Source organism: Phyllobates terribilis, unplaced genomic scaffold (genome assembly GCF_046119375.1).
Source record: "Phyllobates terribilis strain yellow unplaced genomic scaffold, ASM4611937v1 Scaffold_3__8_contigs__length_932513732, whole genome shotgun sequence".
NCBI lineage: Eukaryota > Metazoa > Chordata > Amphibia > Anura > Dendrobatidae > Phyllobates > Phyllobates terribilis.
In genome coordinates this window covers 32,957,528-32,971,141 of record NW_027362763.1, presented here as the reverse complement: position 1 = coordinate 32,971,141, position 13,614 = coordinate 32,957,528, and the positions used below count along the sequence as shown (strand labels likewise).

Here is a 13,614-nt window from a genome sequence, read left to right as displayed (position 1 = left end):
TTCTGCCCCTTATTCCTCCACACTTCTGCCCCTTATTCCTCCACACTTCTGCCCCTTAATCTTCCACACTTCTGCCCCTTATTCCTCCACACTTCTGCCCCTTATTCCTCCACACTTCTGCCCCTTAATCTTCCACACTTCTGCCCCTTATTCCTCCACACTTCTGCCCCTTATTCCTCCACACTTCTGCCCCTTATTCCTCCACACTTCTGCCCCTTATTCCTCCACACTTCTGCCCCTTATTCTCCACACTTCTTCCCCTTATTCCTCCACACTTCTGCCCCTTATTCCTCCACACTCCTGCCCCTTATTCCTCCACACTCCTGCCCCTTATTCCTCCACACTTCTGCCCCTTATTCCTCCATACTTCTGCCCCTTAATCTTCCACACTTCTGCCCCTTATTCCTCCACACTTCTGCTCCTTATTCCTCCACACTTCTGCCCCTTAATCTTCCACACTTCTGCCCCTTATTCCTCCACACTTCTGCCCCTTATTCCTCCACACTTCTGCCCCTTATTCTCCACACTTCTTCCCCTTATTCCTCCACACTTCTGCCCCTTATTCCTCCACACTCCTGCCCCTTATTCCTCCACACTCCTGCCCCTTATTCCTCCACACTTCTGCCCCTTATTCTCCACACTTCTGCCCCTTATTCTCCACACTTCTGCCTCTTATTCCTCCACACTTCTGCCCCTTATTCCTCCACACTCCTGCCCCTTATTCCTCCACACTCCTGCCCCTTATTCCTCCACACTTCTGCCCCTTATTCTCCACACTTCTGCCCCTTATTCTCCACACTCCTGTCCCTTATTCCTCCACACTTCTGCCCCCTTATTCCTCCACACTTCTGCCCCCTTATTCCTCCACACTTCTGCCCCCTTATTGCTCCACACTTCTACCCCTTATTCCTCCACACTTCTGCCCCGTATTCCTCCACACTTCTGACCCCTTATTCCTCCACACTTCTGCCCCTTATTCCTCCACACTTCTGCCCCTTATTCCTCCACACTTCTGCCCCTTATTCCTCCACACTTCTGCCCCTTATTCCTCCACACTTCTGCCCCGTATTCCTCCACACTTCTGCCCCCTTATTCCTCCACACTTCTACCCCTTATTCCTCCACACTTCTGCCCCGTATTCCTCCACACTTCTGCCCCCTTATTCCTCCACACTTCTGCCCCTTATTCCTCCACACTTCTGCCTCTTATTCCTCCACACTTCTGCCCCTTATTCCTCCCCACTTCTGTCCCTTATTCCTCCACATTTCTGCCCCTTATTCTCCACACTTCTGCCCCCTTATTCTCCACACTTCTGCCCCCTTATTCTCCACACTTCTGCCCCTTATTCTCCACACTTCTGCCCCTTATTCCTCCACACCTCTGCCCCTTATTCTCCACACTTCTGCCCCTTATTCCTCCACACTTCTGCCCCTTACTCCTCCACACTTCTGCCTCTTATTCTCCACACGTCTGCCCCTTTTTCCTCCACACTTCTGCCCCTTATTCCTCCACACTTCTGCTCCTTATTCCTCCCCACTTCTGCCCCTTATTCCTCCACACATCTGCCCCTTTTTCCTACACACTTCTGCCTCTTATTCTCCACACTTCTGCCCCTTATTCCTCCACACTTCTGCCCCTTATTCCTCCACACTTCTGCCTCTTATTCTCCACACTTCTGACCCTTATTCCTCCACATTTCTGCCCCTTATTCCTCCACACTTCTGCCCCTTATTCCTCCACACTTCTGCCCCTTATTCTCCACACTTCTGCCCCTTATTCTCCAGACTTCTGCCCCTTATTCCTCCACACTTCTGCCCCCTTATTCCTCCACACTTCTACCCCTTATTCCTCCACACTTCTGCCCCTTATTCTTCCACACTTCTGCCCCCTTATTCTCCACACTTCTGCCCCTTATTCCTCCACACTTCTGCCCCTTATTCTCCACACTTCTGCCCCTTATTCCTCCACACTTCTGCCCCTTATTCCTCCACACTTCTGCCCCCTTATTCTCCACACTTCTGCCTCTTATTCCTCCACACTTCTGCCCCTTATTCTCCACACTTCTGCCCCTTATTCCTCCACACTTCTGCCTCTTATTCTCCACACTTCTGCCCCTTATTCCTCCACACTTCTGCCTCTTATTCCTCCACAATTCTGCCCCTTATTCCTCCACACTTCTGCCCCCTTATTCCTCCACACTTCTGCCTCTTATTCCTCCACACTTCTGCCCCCTTATTCCTCCACACTTCTGCCCCTTATTCCTCCACACTTCTGCCCCCTTATTCCTCCACACTTCTGCCTCTTATTCCACCACACTTCTGCCCCTTATTCTTCACACTTCTGCCCCTTATTCCTCCACACTTCTGCCCCTTATTCCTCCACACTTCTGCCCCTTATTCCTCCACACTTCTGCCCCTTATTCCTCCACGCTTCTGCCCCTTATTCCTCCACGCTTCTGCCCCTTATTCCTCCACACTTCTGCCCCTTATTCTCCACACTTCTGCCCCTTATTCCTCCACACTTCTGCCCCTTATTCCTCCACACTTCTGCCCCTTATTCCTCCACGCTTCTGCCCCTTATTCCTCCACACTTCTGCCCCTTATTCCTCCACACTTCTGCCCCTTATTCCTCCACACTTCTGCCCCTTAATCTTCCACACTTCTGCCCCCTTATTCCTCCACACTTCTGCCCCTTATTCCTCCACCCTTCTGCCCCCTTATTCCTCCACCCTTATGCCCCTTATTCCTCCACACTTCTGCCCCTTATTCCTCCACACTTCTGCCCCCTTATTCCTCCACACTTCTGCCTCTTATTCCTCCACACTTCTGCCCCTTATTCCTCCACACTTCTGCCCCTTATTCTTCCACACTTCTGCCCCCTTATTCTCCACGCTTCTACCCCTTATTCCTCCACACTTCTGACCCTTATTCTTCCACACTTCTGCCCCCTTATTCTCCACACTTCTGCCCCTTATTCCTCCACACTTCTGCCCCTTATTCCTCCACACTTCTCCCCCTTATTCCTCCACACTTCTGCCCCTTTTTCCTCCACACTTCTGCCCCCTTATTCCTCCACACTTCTGCCCCCTTATTCCTCCACACTTCTGCCTCTTATTCCTCCACACTTCTGCCCCTTATTCCTCCACACTTCTGCCCCTTATTCCTCCACACTTCTGCCCCTTATTCCTCCACACTTCTGCCCCTTATTCCTCCACACTTCTGCCCCTTATTCTCCACACTTCTGCCCCTTATTCCTCCACACTTCTGCCCCTTATTCCTCCACACTTCTGCCCCTTATTCCTCCACACTTCTGCCCCTTATTCTTCCACACTTCTGCCCCCTTATTCTCCACACTTCTGTCCCTTATTCCTCCACACTTCTGCCCCTTATTCTCCACACTTCTGCCCCTTATTCTCCACACTTCTGCCCCTTATTCTCCCGACTTCTGCCCCTTATTCCTCAACACTTCTGCCCCCTTATTCCTCCACACTTCTACCCCTTATTCCTCCACACTTCTGCCCCTTATTCTTCCACACTTCTGCCCCCTTATTCTCCACACTTCTGTCCCTTATTCCTCCACACTTCTGCCCCTTATTCTCCACACTTCTGCCCCTTATTCCTCCACACTTCTGCCCCTTATTCCTCCACACTTCTGCCCCTTATTCTCCACACTTCTGCCCCCTTATTCCTCCACACTTCTGCCCCTTATTCCTCCACACTTCTGACCCTTATTCTTCCACACTTCTGCCCCCTTATTCTCCACGCTTCTGCCCCTTATTCTCCACACTTCTGCCCCCTTATTCCTCCACACTTCTGCACCTTATTCCTCCACACTTCTGCCCCTTATTCTCCACACTTCTGCCCCTTATTCTCCACGCTTCTGCCCCTTATTCCTCCACGCTTCTGCCCCTTATTCTCCACACTTCTGCCCCTTATTCCTCCACACTTCTGCCCCTTATTCCTCCACACTTCTGCCTCTTATTCCTCCACACTTCTGCCCCTTATTCTCCACACTTCTGACCCTTATTCCTCCACACTTCTGCCTCTTATTCCTCCACACTTCTGCCCCTTATTCCTCCACACTTCTGCCCCTTATTCCTCCACACTTCTGACCCTTATTCTTCCACACTTCTGCCCCCTTATTCTCCACGCTTCTGCCCCTTATTCTCCACACTTCTGCCCCTTATTCCTCTACACTTCTGCCCCTTATTCCTCCACACTTCTGCCTCTTATTTCTCCACACTTCTGCCCCTTATTCCTCCACACTTCTGCCCCTTATTCCTCCACACTTCTGCCCCTTATTCCTCCACACTTCTGCCTCTTATTTCTCCACACTTCTGCCCCTTATTCCTCCACACTTCTGCCCCTTATTCTCCACACTTCTGCCCCTTATTCCTCCACACTTTGCCCCCTTATTCCTCCACACTTCTGCCCCTTATTCCTCCACACTTCTGCCCCTTATTTCTCCACACTTCTGCCCCTTATTCCTCCACACTTCTGCCCCTTATTCCTCCACACTTCTGCCCCTTATTCTCCACACTTCTGCCCCTTATTCTCCACACTTCTGCCCCTTATTCCTCCACACTTTGCCCCCTTATTCCTCCACACTTCTGCCCCTTATTCCTCCACACTTCTGCCCCTTATTTCTCCACACTTTTGCCCCTTATTCCTCCACACTTCTGCCTCTTATTCCTCCATACTTCTGCCCCTTATTCTTCCACACTTCTGCCCCCTTATTCTCCACACTTCTGCCTCTTATTCCTCCACACTTCTGCCCCTTATTCCTCCACACTTCTGCCCCTTATTCCTCCATACTTCTGCCCCTTATTCCTCCATACTTCTGCCCCTTATTCTTCCACACTTCTGCCCCTTATTCTCCACACTTCTGCCCCTTATTCCTCCACACTTCTGCCTCTTATTCTCCACACTTCTGCCTCTTATTCCTCCACACTTCTGCCCCTTATTCTCCACACTTCTGCCCCTTATTCCTCCACACTTCTGCCCCTTATTCCTCCACACTTCTGCCCCTTATTCCTCCACACTTCTGCCCCTTATTCCTCCACGCTTCTGCCCCTTATTCCTCCACGCTTCTGCCCCTTATTCCTCCACACTTCTGCCCCTTATTCTCCACACTTCTGCCCCATATTCCTCCACACTTCTGCCCCTTATTCCTCCACACTTCTGCCCCTTATTCCTCCACGCTTCTGCCCCCTATTCCTCCACACTTCTGCCCCTTATTCCTCCACACTTCTGCCCCTTATTCCTCCACACTTCTGCCCCTTAATCTGCCACACTTCTGCCCCCTTATTCCTCCACACTTCTGCCCCTTATTCCTCCACACTTCTGCCCCCTTATTCCTCCACGCTTATGCCCCTTATTCCTCCACACTTCTGCCCCTTATTCCTCCACACTTCTGCCCCTTATTCTCCACACTTCTGCCCCTTATTCCTCCACACTTCTGCCCCTTATTCTCCACACTTCTGCCCCCTTATTCCTCCACACTTCTGCCCCTTATTCCTCCACACTTCTGCCCCTTATTCCTCCACACTTCTGCCCCTTATTCCTCCACACTTCTGCCCCCTTATTCCTCCAAACTTCTGCCCCTTATTCTCCACACTTCTGCCCCTTATTCCTCCACACTTCTGCCCCTTATTCCTCCACGCTCCTCACCCTTATTCCTCCACACTTCTGCCCCTTATTCCTCCACACTTCTGCCCATTATTCTCCACACTTCTGCCCCTTATTCTCCACACTTCTGCCCCTTATTCCTCCACACTTCTGCGCCTTATTCCTCCACACTTCTGCCCCTTATTCCTCCACACTTCTGCCCCTTATTCCTCCACGCTTCTGTCCCTTATTCCTCCACGCTTCTGACCCTTATTCCTCCACACTTCTGCCCCTTATTCTCCACGCTTCTGCCCCTTATTCCTCTACTCTTCTGCCCCTTATTCTCCACACTTCTGCCCCTTATTCCTCCACACTTCTGCCCCTTATTCTCCACACTTCTGCCCCTTATTCCTCCACACTTCTGCCCCTTATTCTCCACACTTCTGCCCCCTTATTCCTCCACACTTCTGCCCCTTATTCCTCCACACTTCTGCCCCTTATTCCTCCACACTTCTGCCCTTTATTCCTCCACACTTCTGCCCCTTTTTCCTCCACACTTCTGCCCCTTATTCTTCCACACTTCTGCCCCCTTATTCCTCCAAACTTCTGCCCCTTATTCTCCACACTTCTGCCCCTTATTCCTCCACACTTCTGCCCCTTATTCCTCCACGCTCCTCACCCTTATTCCTCAACGCTTCTGCCCCTTATTCCTCCACACTTCTGCCCATTATTCTCCACACTTCTGCCCCTTATTCTCCACACTTCTGCCCCTTATTCCTCCACACTTCTGCGCCTTATTCCTCCACACTTCTGCACCTTATTCCTCCACACTTCTGCCCCTTATTCCTCCACGCTTCTGTCCCTTATTCCTCCACGCTTCTGACCCTTATTCCTCCACACTTCTGCCCCTTATTCTCCACGCTTCTGCCCCTTATTCCTCTACTCTTCTGCCCCTTATTCTCCACACTTCTGCCCCTTATTCCTCCACACTTCTGCCCCTTATTCTCCACACTTCTGCCCCTTATTCCTCCACACTTCTGCCCCTTATTCTCCACACTTCTGCCCCCTTATTCCTCCACACTTCTGCCCCTTATTCCTCCACACTTCTGCCCCTTATTCCTCCACACTTCTGCCCCTTATTCCTCCACACTTCTGCCCCTTTTTCCTCCACACTTCTGCCCCTTATTCTTCCACACTTCTGCCCCCTTATTCCTCCAAACTTCTGCCCCTTATTCTCCACACTTCTGCCCCTTATTCCTCCACACTTCTGCCCCTTATTCCTCCACGCTCCTCACCCTTATTCCTCCACGCTTCTGCCCCTTATTCCTCCACACTTCTGCCCCTTATTCCTCCAAACTTCTGCCCCTTATTCTCCACACTTCTGCCCCTTATTCCTCCACACTTCTGCCCCTTATTCCTCCACGCTCCTCACCCTTATTGCTCCACGCTTCTGCCCATTATTCTCCACACTTCTGCCCCTTATTCTCCACACTTCTGCCCCTTATTCCTCCACACTTCTGCGCCTTATTCCTCCACACTTCTGCCCCTTATTCCTCCACACTTCTGCCCCTTATTCCTCCACGCTTCTGTCCCTTATTCCTCCACGCTTCTGACCCTTATTCCTCCACGCTTCTGCCCCTTATTCCTCTACACTTCTGCCCCTTATTCTCCACACTTCTGCCCCTTATTCCTCCACTCTTCTGCCCCTTATTCCTCCACACTTCTGACCCTTATTCCTCCACACTTCTGCCCCTTATTCTCCACACTCCTGCCCCTTATTCTCCACACTTCTGCCCCTTATTCCTCCACACTTCTGCCCCTTATTCCTCCACACTTCTGCCCCTTATTCTTCCACACTCCTGCCCCTTATTCTCCACACTTCTGCCCCTTATTCCTCCACACTTTTGCCCCCTTATTCCTCCACACTTCTGCCCCTTATTCTCCACACTTCTGCCCCTTATTCCTCTACACTTCTGCCCCTTATTCTCCACACTTTTTCCCCCTTATTCCTCCACACTTCTGCCCCTTATTCTTCACACTTCTGCCCCTTATTCCTCTACACTTCTGCCCCTTATTCTCTACACTTCTACCCCTTATTCTCCACACTTCTGCCTCTTATTCCTCCACACTTCTGCCCCCTTATTCTCCACACTTCTGCCCCTTATTCCTCCACACTTCTGCCCCTTATTCTCCACACTTCTGCCCCTTACTCCTCCACACTTCTGCCCCTTATTCCTCCACACTTCTGCCCCTTATTCTCCACACTTCTGCCCCCTTATTCCTCCACACTTCTGCCCCTTATTCCTCCACACTTCTGACCCTTATTCTTCCACACTTCTGCCCCCTTATTCTCCACGCTTCTGCCCCTTATTCCTCCACGCTTCTGCCCCTTATTCTCCACACTTCTGCCCCTTATTCCTCCACACTTCTGCCCCTTATTCCTCCACACTTCTGCCCCTTATTCCTCCACACTTCTGCCTCTTATTCCTCCACACTTCTGCCCCTTATTCTCCATACTTCTGCCCCTTATTCCTCCACACTTCTGCCTCTTATTCCTCCACACTTCTGCCCCCTTATTCTCCACACTTCTGCCTCTTATTCCTCCACACTTCTGCCCCTTATTCTCCACTCTTCTGCCCCTTATTCCTCCACACTTCTGCCTCTTATTCTCCACACTTCTGCCTCTTATTCCTCCACACTTCTGCCCCTTATTCTCCACACTTCTGCCCCTTATTCCTCCACACTTCTGCCCCTTATTCCTCCACACTTCTGCCCCTTATTCCTCCACACTTGTGCCCCTTATTCCTCCACACTTCTGCCCCTTATTCCTCCACACTTCTGCCCCTTATTCCTCCACACTTCTGCCCCTTATTCCTCCACACTTGTGCCCCTTATTCCTCCACACTTCTGCCCCTTATTCTCCACGCTTCTGCCCCTTATTCCTCCACGCTTCTGCCCCTTATTCCTCCACACTTCTGCCCCTTATTCCTCCACACTTCTGCCCCTTATCCCTCCACACTTGTGCCCCTTATTCCTCCACACTTCTGCCCCTTATTCTCCACACTTCTGCCCCTTATTCCTCCACACTTCTGCCCCTTATTCTCCACACTTCTGCCCCTTATTCCTCCACGCTTCTGCCCCTTATTCCTCCACACTTCTGCCCCTTATTCCTCCACACTTCTGCCCCTTATTCCTCCACACTTCTGCCCCTTAATCTTCCACACTTCTGCCCCCTTATTCCTCCACACTTCTGCCCCTTATTCCTCCACACTTCTGCCCCCTTATTCCGCCACGCTTATGCCCCTTATTCCTCCACGCTTCTGCCCCTTATTCCTCCACACTTCTGCCCCCTTATTCCTCCACACTTCTGCCTCTTATTCCTCCACACTTCTGCCCCTTATTCCTCCACACTTCTGCCCCTTATTCCTCCACACTTCTCCCCCTTATTCCTCCACACTTCTGCCCCTTTTTCCTCCACACTTCTGCCCCCTTATTCCTCCACACTTCTGCCCCCTTATTCCTCCACACTTCTGCCTCTTAATCCTCCACACTTCTGCCCCTTATTCCTCCACACTTATGCCCCCTATTCCTCCACACTTATGCCCCCTTATTCTCCACACTTCTGCCCCTTATTCTCCACACTTCTGCCCCTTATTCCTCCACACTTCTGCCCCCTTATTCCTCCACACTTCTACCCCTTATTCCTCCACACTTCTGCCCCTTATTCCTCCACACTTCTACCCCTTATTCCTCCACACTTCTGCCCCTTATTCTTCCACACTTCTGCCCCATTATTCTCCACACTTCTGCCCGTTATTCCTCCACACTTCTGCCCCTTATTCACCACACTTCTGCCCCTTATTCCTCCACACTTTTGCCCCTTATTCTCCACACTTCTGCCCCCTTATTCCTCCACACTTCTGCCCCTTATTCCTCCACACTTCTGACCCTTATTCTTCCACACTTCTGCCCCTTATTCCTCCACACTTCTACCCCTTATTCCTCCACACTTCTGCCCCTTATTCTTCCACACTTCTGCCCCCTTATTCTCCACACTTCTGCCCGTTATTCCTCCACACTTCTGCCCCTTATTCTCCACACTTCTGCCCCTTATTCCTCCACACTTCTGCCCCTTATTCCTCCATACTTTTGCCCCTTATTCTCCACACTTCTGCCCCCTTATTCCTCCACACTTCTGCCCCTTATTCCTCCACACTTCTGACCCTTATTCTCCACACTTCTGCCCCTTATTCCTCCACACTTCTGCCCCTTATTCCTCCACACTTCTGCCCCTTATTCCTCCACACTTCTGACCCTTATTCTCCACACTTCTGCCCCCTTATTCCTCCACACTTCTGCCCCTTATTCCTCCACACTTCTGCCCCTTATTCTCCATGCTTCTGCCCCTTATTCCTCCACACTTCTGCCCCTTATTCCTCCACACTTCTGCCTCTTATTCCTCCACACTTCTGCCCCTTATTCTCCACACTTCTGCCCCTTATTCCTTCACACTTCTGCCTCTTATTCCTCCACGCTTCTGCCCCTTATTCCTCCACACTTCTGCCCCTTATTCCTCCACACTTCTGCCCCTTATTCCTCCACACTTCTGCCCCTTATTCTCCATGCTTCTGCCCCTTATTCCTCCACACTTCTGCCCCTTATTCCTCCACACTTCTGCCTCTTATTCCTCCACACTTCTGCCCCTTATTCTCCACACTTCTGCCCCTTATTCCTTCACACTTCTGCCTCTTATTCCTCCACACTTCTGCCCCTTATTCCTCCACACTTCTGCCCCCTTATTCCTCCACACTTCTGCCCCTTATTCCTCCACACTTCTGACCCTTATTCTTCCCCACTTCTGCCCCCTTATTCTCCACACTTCTGCCCCCTTATTCTCCACGCTTCTGCCCCTTATTCTCCACACTTCTGCCCCTTATTCCTCCACACTTCTGCCCCTTATTCCTCCACACTTCTGCCTCTTATTTCTCCACACTTCTGCCCCTTATTCCTCCACGCCTCTGCCCCCTTATTCCTCCACACTTCTGCCCCTTATTCTCCACACTTCTGCCCCTTATTCTCCACACTTCTGCCCCTTATTCCTCCACACTTCTGCCCCTTATTCTCCACACTTCTGCCCCCTTATTCTCCACGCTTCTGCCCCTTATTCCTCCACACTTCTGCCCCTTATTCTCCACACTTCTGCCCCTTATTCCTCCACACTTCTGCCCCTTATTCCTCCACGCCTCTGCCCCCTTATTCCTCCACACTTCTGCCCCTTATTCTCCACACTTCTGCCCCTTATTCCTCCACACTTCTGCCCCTTATTCCTCCACACTTCTGCCCCTTATTCCTCCACACTTCTGCCCCCTTATTCTCCACACTTCTGCCCCTTATTCCTCCACACTTCTGCCCCTTATTCCTCCACGCTTCTGCCCGTTATTCCTCCACGCTTCTGCCCGTTATTCCTCCACACTTCTGCCCCTTATTCTCCACACTTCTGCCCCTTATTCTCCACACTTCTGCCCCTTATTCCTCCACGCTTCTGCCCCTTATTCCTCCACACTTCTGCCCCCTTATTCCTCCACACTTCTGCCCCTTATTCCTCCACACTTCTGCCCCTTATTCTCCACACTTCTGCCCCTTATTCCTCCACACTTCTCCCCCTTATTCCTCCACACTTCTGCCCCTTATTCCTCCACACTTCTGCCCCCTTATTCCTCCACACTTCTGCCCCTTATTCTCCACACTTCTGCCCACTTATTCCTCCACACTTCTGCCCCTTATTCCTCCACACTTCTGCCCCTTATTCCTCCACACTTCTCCCCCTTATTCCTCCACACTTCTGCCCCTTATTCTTCCACACTTCTGCCCCCTTATTCTCCACACTTCTGCCCCCTTATTCTCCACGCTTCTGCCCCTTATTCCTCCACACTTCTGCCCCTTATTCTCCACACTTCTGCCCCTTATTCTCCACACTTCTGCCCCTTATTCCTCTGGACCCAAAATGTCAATGTTTTCTTCTCCGAGCCATCTAGTTAACCCCTTTTTCCTTGTGACCTTGTCTACATCATGCTGGAAAAGGCATCATCACCATATGGTCCTGGATGATGGGAGATGTTTTCTTGTAGGATAATCAGATCCTATTCTTTAGTCATGGTCATGTTCTTAGGTATAACATTGAGTGACCCCCTCCATGGAGGAGAAGCCCCCCCACACACGAGTGGTCTCAGGAGGATTTACTGGTCTCACATTGTCTTCCTCCAGTCGTCCCGAACAGTCTGAAGGGGCTTCATCAGAGAAATAACTATTCCCCCTCTTCTGCACAGATGTTTTCTCTGATGAAGACCCTCCGTCTGTAAGAACGATCGTCTGTATATTATATTATTATTATAGTCTACCAGCCTCAGTATTGGAGGCACCCGCAGCCGCCTCAGGGAGAACATCTGGGGATGACAACCCCCACCATTCCACCAGCAGACAGTATGAAAATAACAGACCCCCCCACAGCCCCTCCGCTCCGGCTCTGGTCATCAGCAGGGCTGCAACATGAATCTCCTGTCCTACGGATGGCTGATAACAGAGATTAATAGATTGTATCCCCATGTCCTCTCTTCTGAATAAAGTGGCTGATAACAGAGAATAATAGGATATTTTATATGTTGGAGTTTACAGAGGAGAATCCCTCCCTGGCCGCTGTGTTATAAATCCCGTCTGGGGCCCGTGGCGGCGGTGGCGGCGCCCCCTCGGGTGGCGGTGAGTGGGCTTTTCCACACATGGTACCAGTAAGTGAGTTACATAATTTTCTGGGAACAGATTACATAATCGGCATGTGTCATCGCTGTGACCGCTGCTGTGACCGCTGCTGTAACCGCTGCTGTGACCGCTGCTGTGACCGCTGCTGTGATCGCTGCTGTGACCCCTGCTGTGACCCCTGCTGTGACCACTGCTGTGACCGCGGCTGTGACCGCTGCTGTAACCGCTGCTGTGACCGCTGCTGTGACCGCTGCTGTGACCGCTGCTGTAACCGCTGCTGTGACCGCTGCTGTGACCCCTGCTGTGACCGCTGCTGTGACCCCTGCTGTGACCGCTGCTGTGACCGCTGCTGTGACCGCTGCTGTAACCGCTGCTGTGACCGCTGCTGTGACCCCTGCTGTGACCGCTGCTGTGACCCCTGCTGTGACCCCTGCTGTGACCACTGCTGTGACTGCTGCTGTGACCGCTGCTGTAACCGCTGCTGTGACCGCTGCTGTGACCCCTGCTGTGACCGCTGCTGTGACCCCTGCTGTGACCGCTGCTGTGACCGCTGCTGTGACCCCTGCTGTGACCGCTGCTGTGACCCCTGCTGTGACCGCTGCTGTGACCGCTGCTGTGACCGCTGCTGTAACCGCTGCTGTGACCGCTGCTGTGACCCCTGCTGTGACCGCTGCTGTGACCCCTGCTGTGACCCCTGCTGTGACCACTGCTGTGACCGCTGCTGTGACCGCTGCTGTAACCGCTGCTGTGACCGCTGCTGTGACCCCTGCTGTGACCGCTGCTGTGACCCCTGCTGTGACCGCTGCTGTGACCGCTGCTGGACTCTTCATAACAAGCAAAAGTGTGGGCATCAGGGGGGCAACAACTTCTGCATGCAGATCACAGCGAGTCCCTGCCTCCTACTTCTCCTCCGGGCTGTCAGTCTTCGTTGCTGTTCTAGCATTTTATTCATGAACCAGGAGGCTCTGGATGAATAATGCTGTGGAGCATACTAAACAGATAGTGGAGAGTGTTAGGATGTAGATCAAACCAGTGGTGCAGCGCGGGTTTCCACCCACCCCTAGGGAAAAGGCAAGGACTCTGCGCCCCCTAATCTGTGACTGTCGGCAGTCGCTGAGTCCAGTATTTAACCCCTTAGCCCCCAAGCACATATTGTACGTCAGTAACATACTGATTCACTTATACTCTGACCTTTAACCCTCTCATTAACTTCTGGTTTTAACCAAAATATGTCATAAAATTATAAAAAATGAAT

At 51.7% G+C, this 13,614-nt stretch overlaps 1 protein-coding gene across 1 annotated transcript in view; it reads left to right on the top strand.

Annotated features, from left to right (window-relative positions):
* Positions 1 to 13,614, top strand: part of CLU (clusterin) — a 240,874-nt gene that overhangs the window by 152,246 nt on the left and 75,014 nt on the right. The gene's annotated exons all lie outside the window — the stretch shown is intronic.